Source organism: Benincasa hispida, chromosome 2, assembly GCF_027475165.1.
Source record: "Benincasa hispida cultivar pf3 chromosome 2, pf3_genome.v1.1, whole genome shotgun sequence".
Lineage (NCBI taxonomy): Eukaryota > Viridiplantae > Streptophyta > Magnoliopsida > Cucurbitales > Cucurbitaceae > Benincasa > Benincasa hispida.
Genome location: NC_143479.1, coordinates 28,870,711 through 28,879,947, shown reverse-complemented (window position 1 = coordinate 28,879,947; position 9,237 = coordinate 28,870,711).

Sequence of the window (9,237 nt, the reverse complement as noted above, 5' to 3'; positions counted from 1 at the left end):
CCAAGTGGTAGAGAATGAAGCCGTCTTGAACTATTTATGCAATCAATTTAATCTGATAGTTGAGATCCTTAGAGCCTTGGGTGAGGAAAATACTTAGGATGCCACCAAGGTGGAAAGATCTAGAGTTGTGTACTCTGATGGTGAGGATGAGTTAGAGGAGTTTGAAACAACTAAAGAGGAGGTCTGTAAGGTTGAGGAAGAAATTATGCCTAAGATAGAGTAAGACATTCAAGTGATAAAGTTTAAGGTTGAAAAGCCTAATTTTTTATCCCTAGAGGGTCCTCATATTGTTGATCTTTCTTTCTCTATTACTCATGAGCCTTGTAAATATTTTTCCAATTCTTCTAATTTTGAGTCCTCTTGTTTTTTACCTTCCATATATGGAAAATAAAAAAAATATTTTTCTGTTGTCAGGGGTCCAAGAAAAGAAAAAAGGAAAGCCTACTAGGTGTAGCAAGTTACTTTGATTCAAGCAAGGGACCCTAAAAAATGAGAGACTTTTTATGTTCCTTGATTAAAATCTCCCTTGTCGTCTAGCTTGAGACATTAACTCTAGCACTTCCTGAGAAGCAACCCAAATTTTATTTCTTATGTTATTTAATATTTTTCTTTATTTTTCACTTTTTTTAGGTTGGCTTCCATGACATTCCTAACATATTTCTAGTCTCTCTTACAGAAGTCTGTTAGCAACACATAGTAGTCATTTCGCCAACCTGTTTGGTGGACTAGTGCACACTCACAAACTTATATCACTTACTTTAAGTGTCCTATTCTTTTTCATGCATTGGGGACAATGCATCAGTCTAAGTCTGGAGTGAGAGGCGTACTACGTACTTTTATGTTTGTGTTGTTTTTATTTTGCTATGCATGTTAAATGTACTTGAGAGCCTTGTGCCAGATCTGAGAGGACGGTTGTCCAAATATCTCTTGGACGGACTCTATGATCTGACAAGCAGTGATCATGGCCTCGTGTTTCTTGATAAGAACATCAGACATACTTGCCAAGATATAGACTTAGGCCTCGACAAATACTCATCCAGATATAGACTCGGGCCTTGACATTGGCCTTTGTCCAGCAGTCATAAGCATCCCTCAATGCTTGGGATACATTTCAGCAGGGATTGGAGGACACTACTTCGTTAAGACGAATCGCAGATCATCTGTAACTAAAATCATATTCAAGTTAGATTTTCACTTCGCATAGTTCTCACAGACTAGTTTTTTGTTCTTAAGCAAGGAAATAATTGTGGAAGACATGTTGAAACGAATAACAAACAATTGAACGTCCCAGTTATATTTGCCTTAACCTATTACACAACATATAAGTATTCAGTCAATTCAGAAAAAACAATAAATCAAAGAACCCTACTTAAATTATTGATTTAGTTTTGGCAACAATATTTCAGAGATTTAGAGCGACAGCCACCAAAGGGTTATCAGCTACCCTTCCCGTAAATTGGAACAATCTCAGCTGATTACTAATACCAAAATAATACTTATTCCTAGAGTTTGTGGCTACCGTTTTTCGACCAAAGATTCAGTAACTACTTAATTCATCTCATAAGTGTGACCATACCATTTCGGATCCCAGATGTACATTTCAACAAGCTACTTTAAGGAAAAGCAATTGTTGAAGATTAACCTAAGAAACCATATCCATTACTGGAGTTTGTGTTGATCTGAATCCTATGATCAGGCCCTCCAAAGGGATGGTCACTCTAGAATGACATGCATGCAAATTATAGCAATCTCACGATGTAACCTAATGGAGGAGACCATAGGATATGTTAACATACGTCCTTCTCCCGCTTACTATAAACATTTTTCCTATTCACCTTAGTATTGACCCATGCAAATACTTTCCAAAGGGAGGCCGCGTCTAGGACGATACAAAGTTGAACATTAATCTCACGGTGTGAACTGTTAAAGATGTGAGAGCTAAAAATTGATATATCTCATATACCATTTTTCTCCCACTAAAGTGTTCTATCATATTAGGGCTTTATTATACTTAGTTTAATTACGGCTAATGAATCCATCTAAGTCTATGCCTAATATGACCCTTATAAAAAGGTCTTTACTCTAATGTTCTAGGTGAATTAAATGATTTTATTAACTTAGTAACATTGTATGCTAACAGAACTAAGGTTAATTTAACTCAAGTTCAATGTCAGTTTCCAGGTAGGAGGTGTTCTATAAACCGTCATCTTAAGAACCCCCAACCTAGATAGAACTTCACCGATAGAGTTCTCTTATAACCTAAATTTCTATTTGCCCTATTAATCATATTATAAATCTATTAAAACAAATAGAACTTAATTGTAATATTATTAGAATTAATGTGATCTAAGGCCTAAAATAATTTTTAACATTTAAAATTAATTCCAGTTCCCTAAGATCCTAAGTTTACATGCAATTCTTTATTATAGGTTAACAATTACTAAATATTTATTTTTATAACTATTACAAAATTAATTATTAGCCCTGTAATCATGCTTTTTATGGTTTATTCGATCAAATTCTAATTAACAAGAAAACCATATTATATGCATTTCATGACCCTAATATAACAATTATATGAAATTAGGGCTAGTTGCATAAATAGAATTCAAGCTCAAAATAATAGAATATGTAGTACAAGGATAAAATAATTGCATATATAAATCAAAAAACGGTAAAAGACTAAAAAATTCATGCATAGCCACCATTTTGCTCACTTTTTTCCAGTTTTCTCAAATTAAAAGCTGTCACTGATAGCAACTATCAGTGATAGCCTCTGTTAGCTGCTATTAGCTGCTATTGCGGATAACTTCTATCAATTGCTATCGATTATAGTTATTATCAGCGATAACTTTCAATTTGAAAAAAATTAAGACAATCTTGAAATATTAGATTTTATTTGCTATCAATTATCAGTAGCTATCTTTGATACACTTTCATCAATTGGAATCAACTTTGAAATATTAATACTTAAGGCTATCAGTGGCTATCAATGATAGATTTATAAATAATGATCAACTTTGAAAGAAAACCAACAACTTTGATTGTCATAGTAACTATCACTAATAATATCTTTTATCATGGCTATCAATGATAGCAGCTACCAGTCGCTATCACTGATAGACTTTTACCAATTAGGATCAACCTTGAAATATTAACACTTAAGGCTATCAATGATAGACTTCTTTAACTGGTTATCAACTTTGAAAGAAATTTGATATATAGATATCACCAAGTTCTATCACCGATATCACTAATATCACTCATATTGTGGTTATTAGTGATAGCTTCTTTCACTAATAAGATGCTATCAATGATCTCACTCATATCATGTTATCAGTGATAGTTCTCTATTACCGATAACGTGCTATTAGTAGTAGCTTCTATCACCGATAATATGCTATCGGGTAGCTTCTATCACTGATAACTTGCTATCGAGTAGCTTCAATCATCAATAACATGTTATTAGTATTAGCTTCTATCATTGGTAACATGCTCTCAGTAGTAGCTTCTATCCATCATAGCCACTGAACACCTTTTTGCCCATTTTTTATCATTCCCAAACATTTATAAGTCCCTTTTCTTTTCAATGATAGCTTCTATCACTGATAAACATGCTATTAGTTATAACTTCTAAGCATTCCACTTACATTTTAGTTTAAGATTCAACTTTATTAATTAAATTCACTAAGTTGGTTATCAATGATAGATTTCTATTAGTGGCTACTAATTATGGAAATATAATCAAAGATTAAGCTATCAATGATAGAAAATATTAGTGGTTATCACTTATAGACTTTCATTTGCTATTTATATTTATTATTTTTTACAATAATCAAACTTGATGATTGGCTTGTTGGTGTTAAATCAATTATGAATCGAGTACTTCAAATAAAGGAAAGAAAAATTTTAAAGATAAGAAAAAGAGAAGAAGCAAAAACTGAAGAAATGAAAAGACAATGAAGGGAAAAATTAAAAATTAAAAAAAAAAAAATCAAAGATTGACTAGTCAACTCATACATATTTACAAATATTTTAAAGATGTAATATATTTTTAGATTTTTTTCTCTTGTTCTACTATCTATTACAAATATCCATGAAACTATGGATGGGTCATGCTCAATGTAAATTGATTTTAACCTTTATTAATATAACACTTATATTAAATAAATTATGAAAATCAACCATGCATTACACAAAACATAAATAAATATAACTCTTTATATTTACCTAAGTAATGTCATGCATCATGTTTTTCCAATTTCATATATTTAACATATCAAAATATATTAAATAACTCATGAAATTATATACATATCATGCATTAATGCCTACATTATAATGCTTATAATATATTAAAATGCATAAACATGCTAACTTATGGTGGGATTTATCTAAATGACATCCACAGAACATTTAAATAGCAAATGAACTGGTAATTTGGCCCCTAGAATAAAATAAAGCAATAAATTACAATAATTATGCAAATTTTATCCTAAAACTACTTCTGCCTCCCCAAAACTGAACAAACCAACTCAAACCGCCAGAACCACTTCGAACCGGATCCCAAAATCACGACCAAGCCAACCCAGTACAAAACTAGACCTAACCACTTTAAACCAACCAAACTGGATTAAACCACCCTGGACCACAACTAAATCGCGTGCGGTGCAACCCTGTCAACATAGGTATCGTAGTGTTGCATTGTCGAGAGCAATGTTGCAACGTTGCAACACCAAAAGTCAACTATGGGCAGTTCGTCGATTGTTCTTCTGTTTTTGGCCAAATTTGGTCTCGATTTTCATCATTTACAACCCTAGTTCTAGACATGGACTTACAGAAGACTCAAATTACATGATTAAATGTCCAAAAACGTAGAGGCCTTTACAAGTTGATCGAATCAAAACATGAAATTCTATGGCCAAAATTACTGTAAACATTCGTTCACAAAACCACGTTCACAATGCAATTTATCCCACCAAACCTAATGCAAATTTCAGAATTCTAAACTAATTTTATGATATGACTCTGATACCAATTGTAGGGATAAAAACCCTAGTGCAGTGAAATTAACAAAACATTTTCTCAATATTAATTTAGAAAACGAGATACCAATACATTGGAAAACATAGAATATCACGGAGATTTAATAAAATTAAACCTACTGTAAAATCCTAGGTTAAGCATGTTTAAAAATAAATTCAATTCTACAATAAAGAGGAGACAAGCTTCCTTTTGTAGATCACTTGAATAAAAATCACCAATTCTCCTTTGGGATTGAAATCAATATTACCAATAGATGACCATTTCTATGAGAATTCTTGGTACTGATTTGTGGGAAAGAAAATGAACAATCTGAAGAAAAAAGGGAGAATTTTGGGGAGATCTCTTTGTAAAACAAGAAGCACAACCTTACCTCTATCTTCTTCAATTCTTTTTACAGGTTTTTAATCAAATAAGAGAGAGATGATCCCACGTTTCAGATAACTCCCCTATGTAGGAGATATTTGATTTAATTAATAAAAAAATAAACTAATTTAATTAATTAAAACCTTATTTAATTAATGATCTCATCTAAATCATATTTAAATGAAACATCTCTCACATAACCTATAGTTTTTAATTCAATTAATTTAATTAAATCAAATCAAATTAAACTTAATTTAATTAAATAATTTTTTAATTCGCCAATTAAATATTTACCAAATTAAATATCAAATATTTAATTTAGCCTACATTTTTAATCATATCCAATTGTATTTCTCTCATAAACTATAGTTTTAATGTGTATCTAATATGCATTAACTTTAATCTATAGTTTTAATATGAATCCAATTCATCTTAAATTAATATTTGAACTCCTTCAAATATTTAGTTTTCCCATAAAATAATTTTGAATCATATACAAAATTGAATTTATATTATAAAGTTTAATTAAAATATAAACTTTATACTATATTGTATCATTATAAATTATATTATTTTCCTAAGTGAATTTGAATATTTCAAACTCTATTCAAGACATAGTTACCTCAATTCCCTTTACGAGCTAGGAAAGGAACCTCATAGACCTACAGATCAGAAACTCTAACGACATGAAGTTAATTAGCTAAACTCATTAACCACAATAATCAATATTTGTTAACTATAGGTACCTTATCTTGGTGACACTACGAATATGACCCCCTTTGTAGTTATTACAATTGTTGTAAAGTACTACAAATGATCTGATCCTGATCATTCATGTGGAGACATTTGAGCCAGGGTATAGAGAGTTTGTATAAGACTGGACCATAAAATTAATAGTCTCTAACACTGTTACTAGAAGAGACTTACATTTTACTAGGATGACCATAGGTGACTTGACCTTAATTCTCAATGAGTTGTGAACTCTTGCTTATAAAGGCAATCCTTTGATTTGTATGGGTGAGAGTAGTAATGTTAGCTGACTCAATATGCCCTACCATTTTAGGGATTTGTTTGAGTAGGGAGCTGGGAACACAACTACACAAGATTGAATCCATTCATTCTCGACCTTAGATAAAGTAGACAAATTACTCCTTTAATAGCTAATTTCGAGCCTTGAATAATGAGGCCTCAACCTCTCACTAGCTCGAGAGGTATCAATTTATAGTTGGATTATAAACTGATTATTCATTAGAGGAATCAGTGGTACTTGAGTTAAATGTAACTATAGGGGTAAAATGGTAATTTGGTCCATCTGTAGTTACGAGTATTTTGTGATGGATTAACTCCCTATTATTGGTTATATTCGTAGACACATAAATATATTTGCAGTGTGAAGATTGCAACTATCGGTCTTTAGTGCAATGACGGTGGTTAATGAACATTGATTAATTTAATTAAAGAGTTTAATTAATTAATATCATATAATTAGAGATTCTAATCTATAAGTCCATAAGGTCCCCTTGTTAGGTCGCTAAAGGATACTAATGAGGAATGATTTGAATTGCTCAAATCATTTGAAGGAATTTTATATTAATATCATTAATATATAATGTTGTTAATGAAGGAACCGATGAAGGTCCTAAAGCGGAAGGGGAGATCGACCCAAATTTAATTTTCACATAATCATACAATTTTTACATAATATAAAATGTGCATAAACAGCAATTACAGCATGCATTCTAGAGGGGAGATAAAGATATTAGGGTTAGAAAAACCTTACCTTTGAATAACGGATTTCTTCAAGGAATTCCTCTACTCCAAAAAGACCGCGATAAAAAGGGATGTAAAATGGCCACCACCACAATCAGAACCTCCTGCATTCTCCTTTCGGATGAGAATCACTTAAGAGTTTGTGCGCTCTTAGATATTTGGAAGAGAAGGGGAGATTGAGAGGAGTAGTGCGTCTGAGGGAAAAGTTCTTTAGCGATTCAAAAATTACAGACCATTTGTATATTTTTCCTATGAGAAACCATTTGTATATTTTTCCTATGAGAAGAAGAAGATCGCACAAAAAAAAAAACCATTCCCCATTCACTACCTGAGTTAGAGAATAAAGGGGAGGAAAGTTTCCCTCCTTTTAATTCCAAATTAAAATAAAAATAAAACTAAATTAATTTTTTAATTTAAAATAAATCTAATATATATATATTAAGTTATATATATAACTATATATTATATCATATATAACATATAACCTATAGTTTAATATTGTATCAAATACAATATAACCTCTAGTTTTAATTCTCTCATTAATGGTATTTAATATAAATCTCATTTATACTAAATTTAATTATATGAATCTATTCCACATAATAAATATTTGAATCATAACCAAATATTTATTTCCTCTTAAATAAACTTTTTATTATAATGTATCAAATACATTATAGTCAGTATATCATATATTATTAAGTTAAGTTAATTATATCACATATAATCAATTCCCTCAATTAATTTGAACAATTCAAATTAATCTAAAAATTAATTTTCATTAATCCCTATTGAGCTACATCTATGGGACCTCATGGACCTGTAGATTGAAGCTCTAATGCTACTTGAATAATTAATTAAACTTCTTTAATTGACTTATTCAACATCCATGAGCTGTCAGACGCTCCACTAAACACCAACTACTGCACTCTTTGCACTACAGATATATTTCTGTGTGCATTGGATATAACCAGTCAACAGTGCAATGACACTTCACAAATTGCTCGTAAGTACAATTGGGTCAAAATTACCTTTTTGCCCTTATAGATACATCTAACTCCTTACGTACCATTGATCCCTCTCATGAACAATAAGTTATAGTCCAACTATGACCAAACCCCTCCGAGCCAAGAGAGGGTGTGGTGTCACATTGTTCAAAGTCCTAGAATCAGCTCTTAAAGGAGCAATTTATCTACTTACCTCGACGTTAGGGAAAGAGTGAATTCTGTCTTGTGTAGTTATGTTCCTAGCTCCCCAATTAGACGAATCCCCAAAATAGTAGGCATATTGAGTGGGCGATTTGGTCACTCTCACCCATACAAATCAAAGGATTGCCTTCATAGGCAAGAGTTCGCAACTCAATCAGGATTCAGGTCATGCCACCTATGGTCATCTTGGTGAAATGTAAGTCTCTATTATGAACGGTGATATAATGAGACTAGTCATTTCGTGGTTCAGTCTTATACAAACCCCTTTGTATAGAATATCTCTGCTCACATATCTCTACACGAATGATCAGGATTGGATCGTTTGTAGCACTTTATAACAACTGTAATATCTACAATGTGGGTAGTTTCGTAGTGTCACCAAGATAAGATACCCAACCTTATCCATCTACTACAGAGCATTTAGTTTTACATTTAAACATGTTGCACCCGTATCTCTCTACATAAATGTTTAAGCTATAGAAGATATCCTTGGATGTTAGTTTATTGGTTTGTGAGTTAATTCTACTAAATGTTAAATAAAACATCACATATATTATTAAATAAATAAATTGTTTGTACATTATAATTACAAACTACAAGACCCTACAAGATTCAAGGCATCAACCCCAACAGTTTATTATAGGTGTGATTTATAATCCAAGTTATGTAAGAGAGAAATATTTGAATGAGATTAGAATATTAAATTCATATGAATTGGACTCATAGAGAATTACAGTATAAGAGAGATGTGTTTGAATGAGATTCAAATATTAGATTTATATGAATTTGATTCATAATGAGATGTATGAATATAAATATGTGATATTTATATGTTGATTAATTAACTCTA